Source organism: Atractosteus spatula, chromosome 6, assembly GCF_055471065.1.
Source record: "Atractosteus spatula isolate fAtrSpa1 chromosome 6, fAtrSpa1.hap1, whole genome shotgun sequence".
Lineage (NCBI taxonomy): Eukaryota > Metazoa > Chordata > Actinopteri > Semionotiformes > Lepisosteidae > Atractosteus > Atractosteus spatula.
This window is the reverse complement of record NC_142711.1, coordinates 19,779,738-19,791,276: the sequence shown is the minus strand read 5'-3', so window position 1 is coordinate 19,791,276 and position 11,539 is coordinate 19,779,738. Positions and strand designations below refer to the sequence as shown.

At 59.6% G+C, this 11,539-nt stretch overlaps 1 protein-coding gene across 16 annotated transcripts in view; it reads left to right on the top strand.

Moving 5' to 3' along the window:
* Positions 1 to 1,480: 1,480 nt before the first annotated feature.
* Positions 1,481 to 11,539, top strand: part of ctnnd1 (catenin delta 1) — a 36,615-nt gene continuing 26,556 nt past the window's right edge. For 4 of the 16 annotated variants that reach the window (XM_088918496.1, XM_088918494.1, XM_088918495.1 and 1 more), the window contains exon 1: positions 2,674 to 2,758. The gene's annotated coding sequence lies outside the window, so the exon portion shown is untranslated. Of the gene's footprint in view, positions 1,565 to 1,660; positions 1,882 to 2,628; positions 2,759 to 11,539 lie in introns of those variants that run through there. The other 12 variants (XM_088918503.1, XM_088918498.1, XM_088918507.1 and 9 more) reach the window with 7 other exon arrangements.

Genomic DNA, 11,539 nt, shown 5'->3' with positions numbered 1-11,539 from the left:
ATGACAGTGATGCTGTGGACTGGAGCCCCAGTGGACACCTGTCCTGAGAGAGCAGTGTGACAGTGATACTGTGGACTAGAGCCCCAGTGGACACCTGTCCTGAGAGAGCAGACAGTGACAGTGAAGCTGTGGACTGGAGCCCCAGTGGACACCTGTCCTGAGAGAGCAGTGTGACAGTGATACTGTGGACTAGAGCCCCAGTGGACACCTGTCCTGAGAGAGCAGTGACAGTGAAGCTGTGGACTGGAGCCCCAGTGGACACCTGTGGGATAATCTGGGACGACAGGTAGCACTGGGGCTCAGAGACCAGTGAACAGACACACGCTTGTCCAGACTGTAGGAAAGGAGTGAGACACAATCCCACAATCCTGCTTCTTACAGCCAGCCTGCGACTTTCACAGCAGAGCCCGTTGAACAAGCCTGTGCATGACCAACGTTAATCAAGCACCATTCATTTATCTCTGTTACAGGTGATGAGAAAAGCCACAGACGAGAAGAGGACCCCACCTGATCACAGCTAAACTGCTCACTTGAGGGAGGGCAGCTGCTTCAGCACAGTGCCTCACCTCCCCGAGACGCTGAAAGCTACACACACTGCTCCCGGGGCAGGCGTGAGCGCACACCCTGGAGGTGAAGGTGCCGGCGGGTCGGGCTCTGGCGTGTTGACAGAGGACAAGGGGCCGAGGCGCTCATTTGCATATCGCCACACGCGCTCTTTGACCCCGCGCAGCCAGACTTCCGCCCGCCCGCCCGCCGTGTGGCGCTCGTGAACTCCCGCCGGCAGCGCTCGACACGCCCCGGCCCGCGGGCTGTAATTGTCTGCGCTTAATTAAAGGACCGGGGCGCAACTTCCTGACTGGAGCTCGCCGAGCCTTCTCTTAAGCAGGGCGAGGGAACGCAACACGTCGGATAAAAAAAAGCGCCTTAGCTATTGGTCGGCTCCACACCCCTCCCTTTTTTTTCGGGCTAATCCTCCTCCTCTCTTCCCGAAAGAATGATGGGAGGATCCCATTGGACTGGGAGCCGCTCCCAGCTGCCGCGCCCTGGGGGGTACCGTAATACACGGGGTGTGCGCGCATCTCTAAACTACGAGCTCATGAGTTTGTTTTCTTATATTCCAAGCGTATGGAATAAAAGCAGAAACACAGATCCTATTACGTATTATTATTATTATTATGATAATGATTATTATTCTTCATTCTTGGGAACTCGCAAACAATTCTGGTTCCACTTCCAACCTCTCTATTTAGATGAACATGTATGCAAGAAATATGTCATCAAAAATATCAAACAAAATGAACATCTGGGCTGCCGTTCTGTATTTCTAAATAGGGTATACGTTAATGACACTGGAGAGGAGGCCCCGGCGCTAGCAGGGGGACAGACGAGCCTCCGGGCGCTCTCCGGTTTTAGGGTGTCCGCCTACCCCGGTCGTTACGGTAACCCCTGTACACATCCCCCTCCCAGCCCTGCTGCGCGAGATTCACGGGCTCCAACTTTAACAGGGAGAGTCGACAGGGACACGGAGCAGCGGAAAGACGGGAACACGGAGAGAGAAAGAGAGGTGGGGAAAAAGAGGGAGGGGATACTGCTTTTTTTTTGTTTTCTTTCTTTCTTCCTCGCTTGCTTCCTTTTCTGGCTGGGGTGTCCACACCCATGTAGTCGCGGAGCGGAGTCGGTACAGTCAGACGCCCGAATTCGGCGGCGGGGGAAAACCGTGAGAGAGAGAGAGACTCGGAGCAGCCCCGGCAGCGCTCAGGCCCGGGACACGCACTCACGCACGGCCCCGGGAGACACGGCCAAGCGTACACACACACACACAGGCACACTCGAGTCCTCCCCGGGATAGGATTTCGGCGTGCGGGAGAGGACGGCTCCTAGGTAGGTCTCGGCGGCGGCGGCGGGTGGATGTCGGAAGTGCCTGGGAGTCGGGGCGCACGAGACTGAGCGGCGCGAGCTGGCTGGCTGGCTCGAGCCCCGTCCCGGCAGGCTCCGCTCGAGCGGCCGGGGCCGCGGGCGGCTCTCGCACCAGGTCGGGCGACGGGTTTATTTATTTTTTTTTAAAAAGGCAGACACAAAGGAAGAGACGCGGAGGAGGAAGAGCCCCTGACTGTCCGAAGTTTCTCTGCCCCCCCCCTTTTTTCCCCTAAAAGCAAATCTGCGCCGTCTCTCCGCTGTGGAGGTTTTCGTCTTTTCTTTGCTAACTTGAACGCTGTTGCCCGCTGTCGAGTTATTTTTGTAACGAGCCCCAGCTTTCGTGTGGTTGCGGCGCCCGAGTCCTCTTTCCCAGAGGCCCACTTCCACACGGAAACTCGCTGCGCAAACCGCGGAGCCCCAACTCCGGCGCTCTCGCAGCGGCTGGGCGGCGTGTCCGACCGTTTGAACACGTATGCCGAGAGGGAGACGGAGGATTATCGCGAACCGACGGGGAGGGGAGGGGGGGGGAAGGAGAGAGAAAGCTACTGTTGGGAGTTGTTAATGCCCGAAGATGTCCGTCTGTCCCTGGGACACCTCGCCGCTTCAAAATAAAAGCGCTCTCCCGCGGTGAGTGCGGGCTGTGGAAGGGACTGGAAGGTGCGGGTCCCGGGCCCCGGTCTCAGCCCTGCCGTCTCTCTGCCTCTCGCGCAGCGCGTCGGACTGGGGGACTCGTGCCGCGAGGGGAGAGACCGTGACGCCCAGCGCGAGCCAGTGACGACCGACGGTTCCGGCGCCGGACAGCAGCGACACGCCCGGCGCGCGCCCGGCGGGACCAGGTGAGGTACGAGCCCGGCCTGTCCTGCCCCCGTGTGTGTGTGTGTGTCCAGGCTGCAGCTGGGGTGCCGGGGACCTGGGGGTCCGCCGTGTGTGCGTGTGTCCAGGCTGCAGCTGGGGTGCCGGGGTGTGTGTCCAGGCTGCAGCTGGGGTGCCGGGGTGTGTGTCCAGGCTGCAGCTGGGGTGCCGGGGACCTGGGGGTCCGCCGTGTGTGTGTGTGTCCAGGCTGCAGCTGGGGTGCCGGGGACCTGGGGCTCCGCCGTGTGTGCGGTTACAGTTGGAGTTTCAGCGCTTCGCTGGAGTTTCTTGTGGTTTTGACTGGCGGCGTCAGGACGGTGTCGCGGGTGGCGGTGGAGCAGAAAGAGGTCTGCGGGGGTCCAGGGGTGTGTCGCCGGGGGGTTCGGCCTGGTCGCCAGGTGTGTCCTCGCCGGCGCCGCTCCCCCCTCGACTTGCTTGTTTTGAAATGCTGGAGCCGAAACTGCCGCCCGCCCCCCCACACCGCCCAGCAAGTCCCGACTCGCGAGTGTGACGCCACAGCGCGCCGCGGTCACCGGTGGCGCTGCGGGCGGCTCGCGAACCGGTTCGGTGGGTCTGCGAGGCGACGTGCTCGAGCCTCGAGCGGGAGTGGGTGAAGCGAAGCGGCGATGACCCGGCTAGGCCGCGCGGGTCCTCCGGGCTCGCGGCAGCCCGAGGGATCCCCAGCGCTCGCCACGGGCTCGCGCACTGTGCGCGCGATAGCTGGGAGGTTTCGACCTCTTACGTTCGCATTCTTCGGAGCGCGCGGTTCTTTGGGGGGGGGGGCGGGAGGCAGCTGTGGATCTTGAGCGCTGGAGCTCTGCTGGGGAGGGCGGGAGCTAGCCTGGCCCGGTGCCGTTTGGGCCGGTTCGGGGCGGAGCTGCAGCAGGCGGCGGCCATTACAGCTCACCTGTACCTGCGCCGGGCCCGGCGGGGGCGCGCTCGCTGTCGAGATAAGAGTCCCCCTGCCTCTGCGCTCCCTGAGCAGGCTCGTTATTGAGGCCAGATGTTTGTAGTTCGCTCGTCATCTCGCCCAGGTTTCCGGGTTCAGAGTCCAATAACGCTGTTTTGAAATCCTCTGCAGGAGAAAAGTGACTCTTTGTGTCCCGCAGTAGAGTTGAGTTTCCATTGTATTCATTAATACAGTACAGTCTGTATACTACACTACAGGACATTAACACTGCACTGAGAGAGAGGGGTTAATACAGTACAGACACACTGACTGGACACTACAGGACATTAACACTGCACTGAGAGAGAGGGGTTAATACAGTCCAGACACACTGACTGGACACTCCAGGACATTAACACTGCACTGAGAGAGAGGGGTTAATACAGTCCAGACACACTGACTGGACACTACAGGACATTAACACTGCACTGAGAGAGAGGGGTTAATACAGTCCAGACACACTGACTGGACACTCCAGTACATTAACACTGCACTGAGAGAGAGGGGTTAATACAGTCCAGACACACTGAATAGGAGCAATTATGGTAGTTTAGTAAGTGTTTTTGAGGTCCAGGCGATAAGGGATGCCGGTGGAACCAGTCTGATGTGGTCTGGGGTTATGGTGGAGGGCCCGGGTTCCCTGTTGAGGAGTTGTGTGTGTGTGTGTGTGTGTGTGTGGGGGGGGGGGGGCGGGGAGTCAGACTGATCACATTCTGGTTGGGGATGCACCCTCTGTACCTTCTCACTGTCTGAGTTCTGTGGCGCTGCGGTCTCATTGGCCCGGCCTGTATTCCTGCGGGTCAGGTCCCAGCGTGGATGACAGTCATTCCAGCAGCATAGTTGTGTGTGTGGGTTTCGCCGGGTTTCAGGAGGAGTGTTGGCAGTATGAGTAGAGCCGTGTTCCAGTGGGACAGGGAAGCCCCGAGTCCAGTAACGCTGGAGCGTGAGACATCGGCACTGGGTGGCTTGTTCCCTGCTCCCACAACTCTTTGTGCAGGACGTGCCTCCTGGTTTTGGTTTTAAATGCCTGTTGCTTAGGCCTTTGTGGCTTGTGAAAGTTCGTGTTGTTTCCGCTTCCGGTCTGCACCGTTCAAGACCGTCTCGATCTGCTTCCTCCAGCCTGGCGGTGCAGGACTTTCCCTGCAGCCCAGGAATGTCTCGGGTGTTCCTCTCTGGACGCGTTCCAGAGCGGCACTGCCTTCTCTGTAGTGTGGTGACAGAGGGGTTATGTCCCCGTTTGAGCCTAAAAGAGGCTCGAGGCTCGGAGGTTAAATATCTTAAACCTTCAGCGCTCAGGTGAAGCTCAGTTGGTCAGGGCAGCCCTGGCCTGACCCAGGACTCGGCGGGAGAGATGACCACAGGCGGATCTGGCCTTCAGGGCCCTCGCTGGGCCTCGGCAAGGCTCTGCAAATACAGCGGGGTCTCTGTCTGCGCAGATGGGCTTCTTCCTGATTCGGCGTGGCCCAGGGGCGGTGGACGGGCCTGGCTCGTGAGCGAGCCTCTCCCGGCCCCTCGGTGTGGCCCTGGGCCTGTCTCGTCACAGCTCTGTGAGCGGCGTGGGGACTGCCGGGCCAGAGCCGGCTCACGGGCAGCTTCGCGCAGGACGCGCTAATCAGCTGGCAGGTCCGTGGATAGCTGGGGTGTTGGCGTTCACTTCCAGCCCCGCGCGTCAGTGCTGTGGCTGTCCTGTGAGGGAGGGCTTTCTCATGTGCTTCGAGCGCGCGCCCTCTGTCCCGCGGTGGGTGCGTGATACTTTTCTAGGGGTGCTCCTTGGCTATTCGGGGCGCTGTTGTGCAGCTCCTGCAGCTCCCCCGGGGCGCCGGCGTCTGCGCCGGTATACCCCATCCCTTGCGATCATGGTTCCCGCCTGTCCTCGGGCCGCGCCTGGTCCCCTGTTGTCCCAGGATACGCAGCGGCGAACGCTGTCGGCAGTGGCCCGTGTGGGGCTCGGCGGGGCCGTATGCCAGGGGCCTCGTGAGCCGAGGGACCAGCAGGAGAGTCTCGGAGAGGGGACCGCGCTGCTGAACTTTGAACTTGAACTTTGAACTTTGAACTTTGTTGCCATATGTAACCGGTACTGGTACAATGGAATTCTTACTTACAGAAGGTCTCCCGGTTGTGAAACGAGTGCCCCTGCTCCGGCAGGGGTCTCGCACAGCCGCGACGGGTCAGTGACTGCTCGGCTGCTTCCCCTCTCTGGGCCCGCTGGACGTGCGGGGCTCGAGCCGCTGTTGGGGAGCAGGACCCGAAGTACACACCCCGTGATGTTGAATTCGGTCTGGTCTGTGAAAGCTCGTCGGACGGCCGTGCTGGAGAGGACGTGGGTTTTTATGTGACGGTTTTAGCGTTCGCCCCGGGGGGGGCTGCTTCTGAATGATCGTCGAAACGCGAACCAGAGGACACGAGCGGCAGACTACGGAGCGGTGCGTGTGAATCCGAGAACAGGAGCAGCTCCTTGGCACGAGGGTTGTGGGAGTGTGGAGCAGGTCTGAGCACCCATATTGCAGAAGCCGATACCCCGGTTTCTGTCAAGACAGCAGGATAAGATCCTCGGGTCAATGATCAGCTAACTACCAAACAAGCAAGAGGAGTCGAATGGCTGCCGCTTGTTTGTTACCTAAACATTCATTCAGTCTGCGAGCCTTCGTGCTCAATACTTTCCCCTCTTTCTCCGGTTCCAGTATCTCCCCTGCGTCTCTCTTTATCTGTGCATTCCCTCTCCCTGAGCGTGTCGGAGCTTGCCGGCGCTGGGCCGGGTGGTGTGACTGCTCACAGGGTTTCCACACGGTGCGCTGAGGTGGGGGTGGGGCTGTGTGAGCGCTCGTGATCGGAGCCTGTCCTGCCCGTTGAGAAACGTACGGGGAAAGAGCTGTGGGCCTGGCTTGCTGGCACACCGCACTGGTGCGCGTCTTCCCTCCGAGAAGCCACTGTATGTACATGCGCACTCCCGGAGTAGAGACAGAGCAGTAGATAGTGCAGATCTGCAGCGATAAGCAGCCAAAATCTGGCCCACAGTGGTTTCCTGTGGTTGGTGAGGTTGCGGATGTTTTCATCGGCTTTGTGCAGCTACGGGTGTGTGATTCTCTGCGAGTGTCCTCAAACACCTGCTGTTGGCCAGCACAGCAGAGTACGAGTGGAAGGACTGGAGTAACTTCACACAAAGGGTGGTGGGAGTGTGGAACAAGCTGCCCAGTGGTGGTGTTGAAGTCGATATCTGGGCTCCTGTCAGTGAACAGCTGGATAAGATCCTCCAGTCAGGACAGGAGGCGGTTCTGTACACTGATGGTGGATCAAGCTGCACGGCCACGTTGTTGATTTTCAGCAAGGAGCTGAAACAAGTCTTCGCATCGGTTGGCCATTAGCGGCCACACAGGCTCGATGGGCTGAGTTTGTGAAAGTTTGCCCTTGGGAGCCTGCAGCTTCTGGGCCCTGGATCGGGGGAATGTGCTGTGGGAGTGTTTCCTTGCTGTGCTCCGCTGCGGCACGCGAGTGTTGTTTTTAATTGGTGGATCCGCCGGTGAGTTATACACCGCTTAGTTTCACCCCATGGGGTTTGTTCCCTGAGGTCTGAATGCAGTGACACCGAAGGTTAAAGTAGAAGCTGCTGGGATGGAAGTGTTTCTGAAACATAATTTGAAACAGCCCCTAGGACTTCCCCAGTGTCCCTGTTCAAGTTCATTATAGGCACTTGTACGCCATAGATTCCAATTTTACACCCTACAGAGATTGCTGACACTGCACTGAGAGAGAGGGGTTAATACAGTCCAGACACACTGACTGGACACTACAGGACATTAACACTGCACTGAGAGAGAGGGGTTAATACAGTCCAGACACACTGACTGGACACTACAGGACATTGACACTGCACTGAGAGAGAGGGGTTAATACAGTCCAGACACACTGACTGGACACTACAGGACATTAACACTGCACTGAGAGAGGGGTTAATACAGTCCAGACACACTGACTGGACACTACAGTACATTAACACTGCACTGGGGGGGGGAGGGTTAATACATCATTTCCTGTTATTCAGGAAGCTCTGAAATTGTTCTAGGGCGGTACGGGGGTTGTCTATTGTTCGCTGGGCCTTGCTGCTGATTTCCCAGTGTCTCAAGGACGTGTCGGTGAGTGGCGTTCAACAGGGAGTGAGCAGGGGCTTAGGAAGCGTGGTGCTGCAGGGGAGGCAAGTCCAAGTGTGGAAATGATTGCTTTTTGTGTGGTCACCTCAAGGCAGAGCTGTGCGGGGAGCTGCTTTTCTACTCTGGGGGCTCCGTTTCCCCGTGACCCCGCGTGCCTCCTGGCCCTCCACCTCCCCGCTCTCCTCTCTGTTCCTGTCTCTCCTCTGTGTGAATCACATGGGCTCTCATGGGTTTCTCACTGTTGTCACACTTCTATTTTTGTGGGGGTGAGAGAATCAGCTGTGTGTCTCATGAACGTCACGCCGTCCCTCCCTCCCTCTTCCTGCCTCTCCGTGCAAAGGTGAGGGAGAGCTGTCTCCTCCGTGGTGTGGAGCCTGGGCTTCCTGTGGATGGAGCTCCGGTGATCCCGGTGCTGGGTGCACTCCCCACATTGCCGTGCGGGCGCCGGTGTGCCGGAGTGCCCGGCCCGCTTGTGTGCTCTGGGCCGAGGGCCGTGGGCTCGCGAGCGGCCCGACCCAGAGCTGAGACCCGCGAGGGGCGCGGCGGCAGAGCCAGGCCTCCGGCCGAGCGGCGTCTCCCACCGCCGTGTGGTCTGTGCGCAGAGACAGCTGGCTCTCCCCTCCCCGTACCTGCTCTGACAGACGCGCGTGGACGGCCGCGCACTTGCTGCCCTCCGCGTGGGTCTTGAACAAACTTCTCATTGTCTGCTGTCTGGGAGCTGACAGCTGCACGCACACCCCTTCTGCTGCCTGAGTGCTGGACAGCCTGACTCACTCGCTCGCTCGCCTTCACACGCGCGCGCGCGCCCGCCGCAGGGACAGCTCCTCACGTGACGCGTGCAGCGTCCAGCCAGGGGACGGGCCCGTCTGTGACGCGGGCAGCCCTGGTCCTGCCTGCGGGTCAGGCGGGGCGCTGGGGTGCGAAGGCCGCTCATCGCGTGCTGCGGCTGCACGGTCGGGGGAGGAGTCCTGCGCTGGAGTGTCTGGCCAGGTGACTTTGGACATCCAGCACTCGGCAGGCTCCCCCTGTGTGGGTGCTGACCTGGAGGGAGAGGCGCAGCAAGCCCACAGCTGCGTTCAGGCCTGCTTACTGCTCCCGAGAGCTCGGGGGGTCTCTGATCCCGCTCCGTCAAACGATTAGCCTGACTTTCTTAGGCACTTTGAAGGATTTTATTAGCTGTCTCACAGTTGATCACCCGAAGCGTTCACCTTGTTAAAGGTGCACTTATCCGTGACGCCCCACAGGGCCTCAGACGTGATGAAGCCCCCGGACCGCCTGCGTGGCCGGGAGCTCGAGGCGCAGGCCGTCGCCCCACTGGCCCTAGCGCGTTAACATCTTGAGCTCCTTGTCCGCTTGCCGCGGTGACCCGTTCCCCAGCTGCCTGGTCCAGTCAGGGTGCGAGCAGGTGACGGCCCCTTCTCGGGTCCGACCCGTGCTCAGTGTCTGTGAGGGATGTCTTGCCTTTCCGGTTCGGGCACCACTGCAGTTCATCGCTCGCGTCGGTAGGGCTCGTCAGGGTGGAAATGGAGACCGGCGAGGTGCTGGGGTCCCGGGGTCCCCCGAGGGGCAGGGTGGAGGCCCCCCCCCGTGTGCAGCAAGCGGTGCAGTGCGCTGGTGCTCGAGCTGCGCGTCGGGGCAGGTGTGGAATGTAGTCTCCTCCCCGGAGCCCTGTGGACAGCCTGGGTCCTTATCTGTCTCTCCCTCTCCCTCTCCCGCTGCTGCTCCTGCTCCAGCGGGAGATAAGGGCCCCGTGGGCTGTGACCTTGCCTTATAAGGGCCGGAGCCGCGGGCTGCCGGTGGGGGGGGGGGGAGAGGGGTGTGCCGCTCGCAGTGGCATACCTGAGATAGGGATCAGGGCTCGGCTGCCCGCTGCTGCGCTCCGCCCTCGCCTCTCTCCAGGCTCGGGGTCTCGCACAGCTCCCCCCCCCTTCTCCGCATCCTGCCGCGTGGACCGTGCAGGAGCTGACCGCGCACGCTGGGGTGTTGAGCCGCTGGTGGCCTCCCCGACCAGTCCTGCCCGGCTCAGGGTGGGCGGCGGCCGGTGCGTCGGAGCGGCCTCGCCGTGCGGTGCTTGTGCTGCACTCCTCCCTCCTCACCGTGAAGGCAACCGTACCCCGCAGCGGAGAGGGCCAGTGGGGAAAACCACACTTGCCCAAGCGCTCTGTGGGGCCCAGACGGCACTGCCCCTTCCCAGCGCCTCGTTCGTCCACTGTCCCTCGCTCGAGGTGCAGAAAGAGGAGGGTTGAGCTCGGCTCCAGCCCAGAGGTTTGTCTCTGCCTCATGCCGGAGATGCCCGGATGCAGCGACTGACCTCTGAGGCCTCGGGTAGCTGCTGGGTCTGGGATGGCGAGTGTTTGGGCCAGCCCAGCGAGGGAGGAGAGCCCAGCTGGGAGCCGTCCTCCAGGTGTAAGCTTCGCTCCCCGGCCTGGCGGGGCCGCTGCCAGGTGCTCGAGTAAGACTTGTTCACCAGCTTTGTCTCTTGCCTTTCCCAGAGGGCTCTTCTGTCAGGACGGCCACCGCAGTCCGTCTCCCCGCCCACTGCACTTTCTCACACTGCCGTTCTCCGACTTGCTCAGCAGAGCGCTCCCACGCCCACAGCCCTAGTGTCACTGGTGAAGCAACACGGTAGAAAATGAGGAGCAAGATACAACATGCTGGTTCCTCAGCTCGAAACTACAGGACATTAACACTGCACTGAGAGAGAGGGGTTAATACAGTCCAGACACACTGACTGGACACTACAGGACATTAACACTGCACTGAGAGAGAGGGGTTAATACAGTCCAGACACACTGACTGGACACTACAGGACATTAACACTGCACTGAGAGAGAGGCTGGTTTTGGAGAGCTTTGGTTCAGTTAGCACAGGTTATTCTTCTAGATCACCCTAAATCCCCTGTTTAAATATCAGGAACATCATGACCACTTTTCAGCTGATTGTTTAAAATAATTTTTCAATGGATGGAACACTGATCTTTACAGGCTGAAGGATATTCTGATTGCTGGTGTTTAAAATTGAACACTGCCCGTTTAACCGTGTGGTTGACTTGTTCGAGGGCTTTAGAAAGTGGTTTAAAGGCTACCTGTAAAAATAACCAGCAGGACTGGGCTCCTCTAGCACCTTGGCTGGGGTTGTCTGTAATCAGGAGTCCTGGGAATAAGGCTAAATGTGTTGACACAACCCTGGATTCTGCTTCTTTCAGCCTGTAGTACAAGGTAATATATAGGCTGTAGATAAGCGAGCTCTGTGACCCAGTCCCTTGCTGTGCTTTCTGAATTGAGGGCAGTGTGTAGCAGTTGTTAGTAGTGGGGGAGGGACTTTGAAGAGAATGAGGTAATCGCATTCCTTTTGCTCCTTTATCTGTGTGTGTGTACTCTGCAGGTGAAACTGTGAGTCACTGCCTCTCTGGTTTCTCTCCCTCTCTTCCTGTTCCGTTCCTCCTCCCCATCTCGCTGCCACTGGGTGACACACGAGTGCATCAGACCCAGCTGATGAGTAACCTGACTGGACTGGCAGAGCAGTCAGCTGTCCCTGCAGTCTGGAGTGTGATCTTGTGCCCCTGTGGACCAGACTGGCACAGCGGTCAGCTGTCGCTGCAGTCTGGAGTGTGATCTTGTGCCCCTCAGGGCCAGACTGGCAGAGCAGTCAGCTGTCCCTGCAGTCTGGAGTGTGA